General features: G+C 35.2%; 1 long non-coding RNA gene across 1 annotated transcript in view; it reads left to right on the forward strand.

Moving 5' to 3' along the window:
* LOC308492596 overlaps positions 1-9191 on the forward strand; it is a 144363-nt gene extending 135172 nt beyond the window's left edge. The window contains exons 5-6 of the long non-coding RNA XR_013992535.1: positions 967-1042; positions 7646-9191. This is a non-coding gene — a long non-coding RNA (uncharacterized lncRNA). The remainder of the gene's footprint in view (positions 1-966; positions 1043-7645) is intronic.
* Positions 9192-12146: the final 2955 nt, after the last annotated feature.

Here is a 12146-nt window from a genome sequence, read left to right on the forward strand (position 1 = left end):
AGCTTAACTATCTTAGAAACTCTTATCATCAAATGAATCCAAAGTAGTAGTTATTGCCCTGAAGTGTTCATTCTTTGACAACTCTTAAGTTTTATTATGGTAGCTTGATTTAAACACTACTGTTAAATGGCACTATATTGGAAAACGGATGATAATTGTTAAAATAGAGAGGTCAGCAAGAATGAGCATAGATAGTTAGAATAAGTTTTCATAAAGGAGGTAGGATTTGAATTATACATGGAGGGGCAAGTGGGATTTACGTAGAATCATTAAATAGATAATATTAAAGTTGGAAAGACCTTCATTGATCCTCTGAAATGTAAACTCCATGATCACAGAAACTCTGCCTGTATTGTTTATTTTATTCCCATTTTCCAGAACTATACCTTAACGTGGTAGATGCATAAAAAATACTTGCTAAGAGAAAGAATGAATGTAAACAACTTAATACCCTCATTTATCTGTGAGTATGCTAATGATCTGGCCTAGGTAAGATTGTGGGAGATGAAAGCAGGCAGTCTAGAGTCAGAATGCCTGGGTTCAAATTGCAGCTTCACCACTGACCTTATCTCTCCAAGCTTTTTAATCTATAAAATGAGTATGGTGATAACATCTATTTCATGAAATTGTATGAGTGCTTATACGGTGCCTAAGGTACAGTAGATACTCACCAAGTGTTATTATGTTGCAATGATAATCGATGGCAGGATTGAACTAAAATCTAGGTCTTCCTATTTCAGTTCCAACTCATTTCAAACAGATAAGAAAAAGTGTATCTTCATAAGAAAAAAAAATTGTTTTGATATGGTTGAGATGAATGAAAACAACTCCCCTCTGATCATCAAGGAATGGAACTGCTCATTGAACAAAAATTCTACCATCTGTAAATGCCTGTAGTAATGCTGGATCATTTTAATTTCAACTCATCTCATTTTGTTTCTGTCACTCTTTATGTGCCGCCTCAAGGATACAGTGTCTCAGACATGGTGATGCTGAAAGAACAACCATTTTGCCAGAGGCCAGGAGTGGAATCATAGCTGAGGTAAAGAATGAAAGGAAGGAAAAGTGAATAAAACCTAATGATGTGACCTAAAAAATGTGAAGGTCCTAGACAACCTTACTCAACTATGAACTCAAGGTTTGAAGGGACCATGATATTGTGTACCTGATGTTGAAACTACTAAAATATCTGACATGAACCATAAGGGTGAGTTTAATATTTGTGAGAAATGCCAAAAGGAAGGGGAAGATAGATGAAAATCATGAGGGAAAATATAACAGCAAATGCTTTATTAATTTGAGGGAATAGATTTTATGGGAAAAAGGAGATATTGAAGACGATTTAAAATTATTGCTACAAAATTGAACTGTGCTTATTTTGCATAATAAATGAGATGGTAAGCACTCTTTGGTTTCCTCTTTTTTAAGAAAAATGTATTTTAAAAGCTCACTAAAAGATAACCTAGTCTAGCCGGACACTGGAAAGCTCCCAGAAGCCAAAATGCTGATGACTTAAGCGTAAATGAGTCAGAAATGCACAGTTGCAATTTCCTTTCAAATGAATGGGAAAATAGTGCTCCTGGCAAAACCCATTTTGCAATTCTACTGGACCAGAACCTCTAAAATATATTCTGAGATACAAGTCACCTAGAGCAAGGTTCAAGGAGAAAGCTAGGTACTGGCAGAGGAAAGAGGACAGTGGGAGGAATTTACTTGGTCGTGTGTCTTTTATTCAATTCTTTGACTGACAGACTTATTCTGAAGATAGCTATTCTTTTCCACCTGGCAAAAAAATTTGACAAAATGGAATTGTTAGTTATTTTGTCATTCTGTGGGAAACATGTTTTAACAGAGCTATGGAAATTGCAAACTCTGACTAACAAAATTATTGTAATAAATTATGAAGGAGGCCTGGTCTTAATTTCAGCCTTCTTAAGATCAAGAGAATTAGTGACAGCACAGTTAATTTCAAATTGGTATCTTAGAAACTTTAGAAATTATTTCTACAGCCAGCATAAGAGACTTACTTAGAGGTACTGCGAGTCTGTCAGTAATTATCCAAATTGAGGATGGAATTTTAAAAAACAGTTTTTATTTTCTGTTTCCTAAGTTGAGAAGAGTTTTTATTGGAGAGTGAAAGATATCACCCTCGTGAGGTTGTGAGAGTTTACCTAATTGGATTTGAATGTGATTCTGATTAAGAAACATATTTTCCCACTTGGAAGTTAGGAGTGCAGAGAATTTCAGGAGATTGAGAGTACACATTGACTATTTTCAACACAGACACAAAGGGATTAGTACTAAGGTTAAATCTGTTCTCTATACAGTATTTAAATGACTTATGTGATGAAATTAGATTCCAAAGGACATCTCAATTTGCTAATAATGGAAAACCACATGGAGGATCGATTCCATCCAATTGACCTTGAACAGATTTAGCAGGATTTGTGCAGATTAGAAATGGTAAGTATCAAGGAACAGATGTCATTCCCACCCAGTTTTATCCAATGGCAAAATTACTTTCTGATGTAAGAAGGCATGAGACTGTCATTCCAGTGGTAGATGGGTGGGAAGAGAGAAGTAGAGATAAGGGTTGAAGTTGAAAAATAGAAAAAAAAAATATTGTAGTACCAAATTAACTTTCTCTTGATTCCTGAATATATACATATATATAAACCTAATAACATATATATATAGGATTATAATCTGATCTGGTATTTTAAATCTATTTTTGTTAAAAAATGATATATTAATAATCTGGCACATATTTAGCACTCAGTAAATACTTACAGATTAGATGAGATTTATAGACTATTTTTAGAGTTTTCTTTGGTGTTAGAAGACACTGCAGAGCATAGTCAGAATGACTTTTGGTTGTCAAGTGGTATGATATATTAGTTAAAGTAAGATTAGCTGCTATAACCAACAAAATCCCCAAATTTAAGATTGTTAAGCTTATAGAACCTTGAGTCTAAAACAGGTGCTTCTAATTGGTGAGCAGCTTTCCCTGTGATTGTTATTTATGTACCCAGTCTTCTCTGACTTTTTGGTTTTGACGTCTCTTAAGGCCTTGGATCCTTTGCTGAGTCTCTTTGATTCAGGTGACTAATGGGAGAAAAGAGAATGGAGAAGTCGTACTTGCTTGGTCACCTCAACCTGTAATGGGCATACTTTATTCTGCCCACATCTCATCAACAAGAACTAGTTATATGGCCTGAATTATGCAGTGGAGGCTAGGGAATATATTTCCTGGGTGGGCAGCCATTTGCCAGCAATTAAAAGAAAACAAAACAAAACATGAATCTTTGGTTGACAGCTATTTGTCTCTGCCACAATCATCAGTTTGACCACCAAATATGCGTGTGTACCCTTTTTTCTCACACATAGAATATATGATCCCAAAGGGAAACAACCCAATATCAAACCCAATTTCTGTTTCTTGTTCAAAGTCCTGGATCTTTCTATCACATCCACTCATGGCTTTTGTGGTCTGGCAACTTTTCAATGAAAGTATATCTGTCTCCTAAATACTTCTTAATATTAAAAGATGGAGCAGGACCAATACAATGAAATAAAAAGTCTCATTTTTAAAGGAAAGAATAGGAGACACAGAGCTATCACTAATCTAGAACAATGATATGGTCTTTTAGGACAGGCATTTTAGAAGTAGAATGGCATCTATGTTTAAACTTGATGCCAGAGATTAATAACTGGGAATTTTGACATTTGAAATGTGACTACAACAAGGAAATAAGTAGGTCTCCAGACTACAATGAAAAGTACTCCATTAGAACAAATCACTTTTCAAATTTATATTAAAACACCCCCCCACACACACACACGCACTCCTTGACAGCACTGAAAAGTAATGACGTAGTAGAACTAACTACATCATTGATTATTGGTCCAATTTCTAAATAAGTCTCTTAGGTGGCAATAATATAAATTATGATGAACAGGAATGTGCAATTAATAGTGACACCAGAACGAGAAATATATTTTTTTCCACGCTTATCTTTCTTCTTTGTCATGCTGGGTTCGTTCACAGAGACTATTGGGAAGCCTCTTGCTAGTTTAGTAGCTGTCAGATATTTTCATCCAGAGAAATTTATATGATGGCTGTTTCCAGTTCTGTGGTGCTGAATTGGCTAGGAATCTCTAGAAGCACAAACATGTTTTTAAATCATTTCCAACTTTCCCCTGAAATTTATGCCAATATTTGATTATCTGCCCTAACAAAAGGGAATAGGGATGCAGAGTGATCCCAAAGTCATTTATATTTGGCTTTCAAGTATAATAAATTTTCATTTTTTCTCCTTTTCATGTGATTTTATTTAGCCTAATATTAAAATAAATTTGTGTTCTCAAGAAGACATGCTGATTGGTTGTCAAGAAGAAATGTAGTTCAGTATTAAAATTTTGTGATACATAATCTGTAATGTAGGAAAGCTACCACAAGACAATCAAGAATTAATAAGACTAAACTGATTTTTATTTGAAGGATAAACTCTTCTGCTCCTTCTGTGAAAACTGGGTTTGTAATTTGACTCAGTTGAGTCATCAACACAGGGAAAGTCAGAGCCAACTCAGCATGTACATTTCACAAAGCAGGTCCTAAATTTTCCCATCGATTATTGATTTGTTCAAAGGAATTGAGAAGATTGATTTTTTTTTCTTGAATAAAAAAGCAGAATAACAGCTATCCCTCCAAGATATATGTAGGGCAGTGCTCAGAACGTTCTATGAGGTCTGACAATTAAGTTCGCGGAATTGGTGCAATGATGTTGCTAACCTTTTTGATAGCAGAGAGATTATTCATTATGAATTTGTACCACCTGGACAAACAGTTAACCAAGTTGGCTATTTAGAAGTGATGAAAAGGCTGCATGAAAAAGTTAGATGACCAGAACTCTTCACCAACCATTCGTGGCTCTTGCATCACGACAAGGCACCAGCTCACATGGCACTTCCTGTGAGGGAGTTTTTAACCAGTAAACAAATAACTGTATTGGAACACCCTCCCTACTCACCTGATCTGGCCCCCAATGACTTTTTTCTTTACCCGAAGATAAAGGAAATATTGAAAGGAACACATTTTGATGTCATTCAGGACATCAAGGGTAGTATGACTACAGCTCTGAAGTCCATTCCAGAAAAAGTTCCAAAATTGCTTTGAAGGGTGGACAAGATACTGGCATCAGTGCATAGCTTCCCAAAGGGAGTACTTCGGGGGTGACTATAATGATATTCAGCAATGAGGTATGTAGCTCTTTTTCTAGGATGAGTTCAAGAACTTCATTGTCCGACCTCATATTTTGGATAGACTGCTTGAATCATTTCAAAAGTATAGGCAGAAGAGTCAGAGCAGAAATACTTGGTGGATTGGCTCATAGAAGAGCGAGGTTTATCTATGCAAACTTACCCCCAAGTTCCATACAGTCAGTTCTCTTGCAAGGGAGAATATGCAGTGGTTTTCAAAGTGTCTGATGTTCTAGGGTCGAGGTTATGTGTCTTTCAATCAGAGAGTCCTCCATTAATGCAAGAAAAACAGGATAGTTGAAGAAATTTACTTGGAAAATATTTGGAGGTTGAATATATTGAATATCTAGGATAATTAATGTCCGATTCTATTTCTAATATGGTTACCACATAATATGGCTTTTTGCTATTGTCATGGCTAACATCTGATTCCCTCCCTCCATGCCAATCAACTTTTAGTTCCTAATGCCTAGTCTAAATTAAAAGGCACAGAGGAAGTAGCTCTGGTAAGACCAATTTTTTCTGTCTCCCATTGGTATTTGTACTTCCATTGTTGAAGTTTTTCTTGCTGCGTGGAAAGGGTGTTGCACACAGTATTACATTCCCTAAATAGGTGAAAAAAGTGGAAAATAGAGTGAAAGAATGATTAAATGTGAGTAGTCATGTGTGGCTGTTGGCCAGCTCAGTACTACATAAGTCTCATCACTGCATATTTTGTCTTCATAATGGGTGAAATATCTTTTCAGTATTGGAAACTCTCTTCAGGAGTAAGTATTGTGAGCTTTTCTTTTTCTTTTCTTTTTTTAAAAGTATATCACCAACCATATTCATTTCAGCATTAATTCAAGAAAAACTAAAACTGAAAATGCTGAAAAGTCAAAACCAGGAAAACCCAACCAAATGGGAAATTATGTAAATGCAAAAGCAAATGAATTATTCACACACTCTGCAGGTGGACTTTTTTTTTCTTAAAATTTTTTCTAAGGGATGAAAGTTGTTAAACATTGGAAAGGATTATAAAGGTGGCTGCAGAATCTCTTCAGGAGGCCATTAGGCATGGATGAATTCTTACTGACCTCACATATTTGCAGTGTGATTTATGGGCTAGAATAGAGAACTTTCCAGGTCCCTTTGGCTATTTGCTTATTATATTTGATAATATCTTGGCCATTTTACATAAATTTCATTCAGTGTGTGTGTGTGTGTGTGTGTGTGTGTGTGTGTGTGTGTGTGTAAGGTGCTATCAAAGAGGCCCAATGTGAGGACTTACATTCATTCCATTATAAACTGGAGTTAGAGTGGGGTAGTCTGAAAGAGGCAGAAAAAGCCAAAAAAGTGATTTCCAGAATGTGTAGTTTGAAGAGCTATCTAGTACAAGGAATATTAGAGGAACTGGATCAGAAGGCAACACCCAGGAAGAATGTGAGCCCATTTAGAGCAAAGAGCAGTCTTAAGTGACCTCCACTAGTGAGCATTGGGCCAATGACACAAGAATGGATCAGGTTAGACATCCTAGAGTTCCTAGGAGAGATGTAGAACTCTTTTTAAGTACCACATTGCAAAACTTTAACTGAATACAAGCCATTTCTTTACAAGTTAGTTTTCAAAATGTCTGATCATTGTATTGCTAGGGAAATGTAGGGGGTAAATAAGACAAATGTGTCAAAGATCTAAGTGGAATAGTGAATATTTTTAACAATCAAAGGGAGAAAAGAAATAGAGGGGAAAAAGTCTATCAGAAGAAAAGGAAAACATGTAACTTAAGAAAATGTGTGAAAAGACAAATGGGAAATAAAAACATTGCTGGGTGTCCCAATGCTAGAACTGCATTGACATAGCCTTCAACGGTAATGAGCTTCAGGCGACAGCTCTAAAGAACATGAATTCCTTCTGTAAAGAAAGGAAGGTAAGCTACAGCTAAAAATGAGCTGACCAGTGAAAGATTAAATTAATTAACATTTAATAGTGTTTTATGGTTTATAAATGCTCTAAAATATAGTATATTCTTTCTTTGGAAACTTTCAATTCTTGTCCCATGTTGGTAAACCAGTACCCTTCTAGCTACTTAGAGATTTAAATGATTTTTCCAAAGTCATATAGTTAAAAAAAGCAGAATTGGGATCCAAGTTAAAGTCCTTTGACAATAAACCTCATACTCTTTTCTCACATGTGTACATGAATATATGTGGTATGAAATACATTAAAGATGAAATTCAGAGTATTTCACCTGGAATATATCTGCAATGGTGCCAGTAGAGACCGTTACATACCGAGTTCAGTGTCAGTAGATTTTTCTTGTTGTTGTTTTCCAGTTGAGTTACACAAAGTTAATCAATAAAGAAACTCTGTGCCCAGATGATAACCATTTTAACTGATTTTTTTATAGAACCTCAGGTTTCCAAATTTGGGACCCATATTTCTGAGGACAGCATGACCTTGAAGATTCAACAACTTAGAAAAGAAAGGGCGATGTTTCTTCCTCAATAACCATACACGGAAACAGAAATATGGAAACAGAAACTCTCCGTCTTGGTTATGGCTTGACCCCTTTACCTGGTAGGTAGGTCCACAGAGAGATACATCATCCCTCAATTGTGTCTCTGAGTGTAAGGTGCCATGTGGTATCAAAAACAGTGCATGAAAGTCTGGTCTGCATGAATATAAAAATCTCAGAGTTGAGAAAATGCTGCATCTTAAAGTTTGCATCAGTCAATCTTTCAGCTTTTCTGTCCCTAGTATATTTTAACATTTACATTTTACTAAGCCATTGGTCATTGGTTTGAATCTCAAAGATTGGCTTTAATGCAACACATATAGAGTTGTTTCTGTATACAAATACATTCTATGTGCCTGGTATAGCATACTCTATTCTATAAATTTTTAATCATTTTGATGGACTGTTTTCAGATTTTATTTATTAGCTCATATATTTCATTGTAAACACAATTAGAAATCCTTTTTTTATCTAATACACCTCTTACTGAGTTCAATTATCTAATTATTGAAAACAAAATAGAGTTTCCATGATTAAATATAGGTGTCAGAGAGAATGTGTAGATTCTATCAAAAGTTTGTCCCTATCAGGCATAGAAGTATCTATAATCATTATAAACAATTTCATGTGCAGTATTATGTTCAAGAAAAGAGCTTATCATTACTCTCTAGAAATGCTCAGGTTAATTTTAAATGAATGATCAGATAACTGAATGCTCAGAAGTATAAAGAATTATTAATACTTACATATCACCTGACAGTCTCTCCATTTATAAGGCAACAAATATGTTTTTTCAGATGACCACTGAAGGTATACTAGTTCATTAGCTGAAGTGGTCATAAGAAACTAAGTCCATTCGAACCCTGAAAAAATAATCTGGATTACTGTGAATAAATATGAAACAATTCCACTTGTTTTTCAATTGATAAGCCATGGCATATTTGTGGTTCATGAGCCTTTCATAGGTAAACCACTTAATATATTATTAATATTTTTGTTTTGTATTATCTTTTGATTTTAATTTAATTTTAATAACAGTTGAAATGCAATATGATATTAGTTTCAAATGTACAACACAATGATTAGACATTTATACAATTTAACAAAGTGATCACCCCAGTAAGTCTAGTACCTGTATGACAGCATACATAGTTATCACAACATTATTGACTATATTCCCTATGCTGTACTTTACATCCCTATGACTCTTTTTATAATTGGCAATTTGTACATCTTAATCCCTTCCCCTTTTGCTATTATCATTAATGTTAGTTATTTTTATATCTAAGTAAATATGCGGACATAGTTTTAAAAAACAGAAAAGGTGCTAAAGGCTTATAACAATAATATTAAAACAAAACCAGTAGTCCTCTGTCCTTATTGCTGTTCACTCATTGTTTGTGTCCTACAAGAGACTAAATTAAACTTTTAAAATTTGTTTTCTTGTTTTTACCTTATTATTTGTATCCATTGTGTTTATACCACAATCACTTTATTCATCAAATTTGAGCATTGTCAATAAGCCACCTATTGTAGTAATTCAATTAAAATTTCCCTCCACTTCCCCCACCCTAGAAACATAACACTGTTTCATTATTTTCTTCATTCCATATTCATTATTTTGGTTATTACGACCATGCAAATGTTCTTTACTGTGGGGTCTTGTTGAACACTGTTGTTACAATCCCTTTCATATGCCACAACTCCTCCTCTCCACCCCCAAATATGTTTGTTTGTTATTCCCCTTCATTTTCTTTGAATCTTTGGTCAAACCTTTTTATCTCTACTAAAACCCTTGTAAAATGTCAGTTGATAGAATTTTTCACATAGCTTAGGCAAGATAGATAGATAGCCTAGGAAATTGACAACCCACTCCGTGGTACAGCTATGAGGTGCCTCACTGGTTACACAAATAACAAGTGACTGTATTCAGCACCTGGAGCTAGAGAAAAACAAGAGCTTATTTTATCCAGCAAGGCTAAGGGATGACCAGGCACCTGAACTTGAGCTAATTTTAATGTCATTATAATGTGACTTGCATTGTGGTCACTATTAACACAACTCCCATCATACATCTGGTACCATGACAGTTCTGGAGTAACCAAATATGGAAGAAAAATCGGGGAACCAAGATTCTGCCCAAGGGAAGGAAATAAATGAACCTCATCAATGGGATGTCAACAATTCCTGCATGGGAAGGATAAGAACACCTGATCATGACTTCCTCAGCACAACTCGTGTTTTGAATTGGCCAGAATTTTCTTCTCAAGAGTATACTTACATTTTCAATAAATTAGTAAATCGCTTTCACTTTCCTGCATCTGTCATGCTCTTGAATTCTTTCTTGTGCAGAGACAAGAACCCAGTCACCACGGCTCTGGGTTGAATTCTCTCCGGACATTCCTGTGAGCTTCTAGCAACATCTCCAAACCTCCATAGTTCATTTACTATTCTTTTTTCTCTTGAAATATTCTCCTGGAGGAGTCCATCTACTGCTTCCATTTGCATTGGTTGATCTGAGAATCTGCAGTATCATTTTCCAGTGTCAGGGCTTCCCTCTACAATTATCCTCAGAATTTCCTTCACTATCTTCCTATGCTGAATCCACTTTCTCACCCTTCTTCCCCATGTCTTTAGTGGAGCTCATTGCCATTTATCCCCCAGTGGTAGAAATGTGGTACCATTCTTATTTCTGTCCCTTTGTATATTTTGAGTTTTATCTAGAGGGGTTATTTTTGTCCCCTTTCATTCTTCTTCCCCCTTTCAATTTGAGGTCATGTTCTTCAGTTCTAGAAAATTTTGTCTAAAAAAAATTTTATCTAAAAAAATTTTAAAAATTTTTAAATTCTTTGATAATGTCCTAGAATTAGTTTTTGGGGAAGGGTTTGTGGGGGGAGTGGGTGGAAGAGATGATAGTGCAATTAAAGAACATCATAAAAGAAGACTTCCAGAACTGCTTCAGGAAGTTGCAAGAACAATAGGATAAGTGTGTTTAAGCAAGGGGGATTAATGGTAATGTGTAAAGTAATATTTTTTTTTAATTTAAAAATTCACTGTATTGTTTGATCAAACCTCGTATGAATGAATAAAGGGGTTAAGGGATGAATCGTGATATGTTGATAGACTGAACATACTGTAAAGTAGGCAACATACCAAATCCCTGAATAACATTTGATAGAAATGAACTTCCTACAAAATGTTAAATGGAAAAATTGATCCTGTTTTCAACTGACCCTGACCTTTTCTACAAATAGCTGAGTTCCTTCGGCAGCTGTAACCACACTTTTTTCCAAGCTAGGGTTTAGAGTAGAGGCATGGAGAGGGACACTTTGGGTATCTGATGAGCCTGAGAAAGACCAGGAGAATGGCAGATAGGAAAAAAAAGAAAGGCTTTTCCATCAGAACAAAACTCTCCAGTAAGCCTTAAGATCCTGAATGACTGCAGCACCAGAGGCTCCACTTAGAAAATTTTAATCCCAGAAAAAGAGTTTAATGCATAACATAATATGACTTACTACAGATGATGCTAAACTTACTCACCTGGCTAAGGTACAGCTTGCCAGGTTTCTCTACTTTAAAACCCCCCTTTTTTTCTTCTTTTCATAGTGTAGTCTTTGAAAGTGAGTTCCTAAGCAACATCTATACTCAAAGAATAGAAATTACATTTTACCACTTTGAGGAAGTAGTATCTACATCCATTGTTTTGGAATTCTGCATGAGGTATTTGTTTCTTCACCCTCATTTTGTGAAGTGTTCGATCATTTATATCAGTATGGACATATGGATATTTATTTTATCCTTCAGTTATAATCCAATAGTATGTATAATCCAATAATAAGTATAATCCAATAATAAATATATTTTGTTACTCAAACTGTTCCAGATTTGGGCAATGGGAGGTCTTTCAGTTGGCTTTGTGTTCCTTTGACATACCCCATCATTGTGTTTTTTGTTTGTTTCTTGTTTGTTTGTTTGTTTGTGTTATCACTTGTTTACTTTCTGACCCTACAAAATACCCTAGTTTCATCTTATATATTGCTTCCCCTAACCTAGAATCTGCCAATTCTCCAAAAAAGCACTTATTCCTTTCATTGGAGAATAGTATTAGAAAACGAGATCTCAACACTGGTTGTGTCCATTGCTACTGGGGTATCATGGCTTGTAGGTCCTCTCAGTGGATAGAGTTAGAAAAATATATGTATATACACTGACCATGTATACACACATATTTATAATTAGTTTTATACCTATCAGTCAGTGCCCATTTTAAAATAAACATGAAATGATGCTGACATCTAAGACTCTAATCCATATACCACATAGTTCATTCTAGCCTTCCCTTCTCCTTGCTTATCTGTAAATCCTGTTCCAACATTAAGACACAAGTCTCTCA

The sequence above is a fragment of the Rhinolophus hipposideros genome (assembly GCF_964194185.1).
Source record: "Rhinolophus hipposideros genome assembly, chromosome: 24".
NCBI classification, from domain to species: Eukaryota; Metazoa; Chordata; class Mammalia; order Chiroptera; family Rhinolophidae; genus Rhinolophus; species Rhinolophus hipposideros.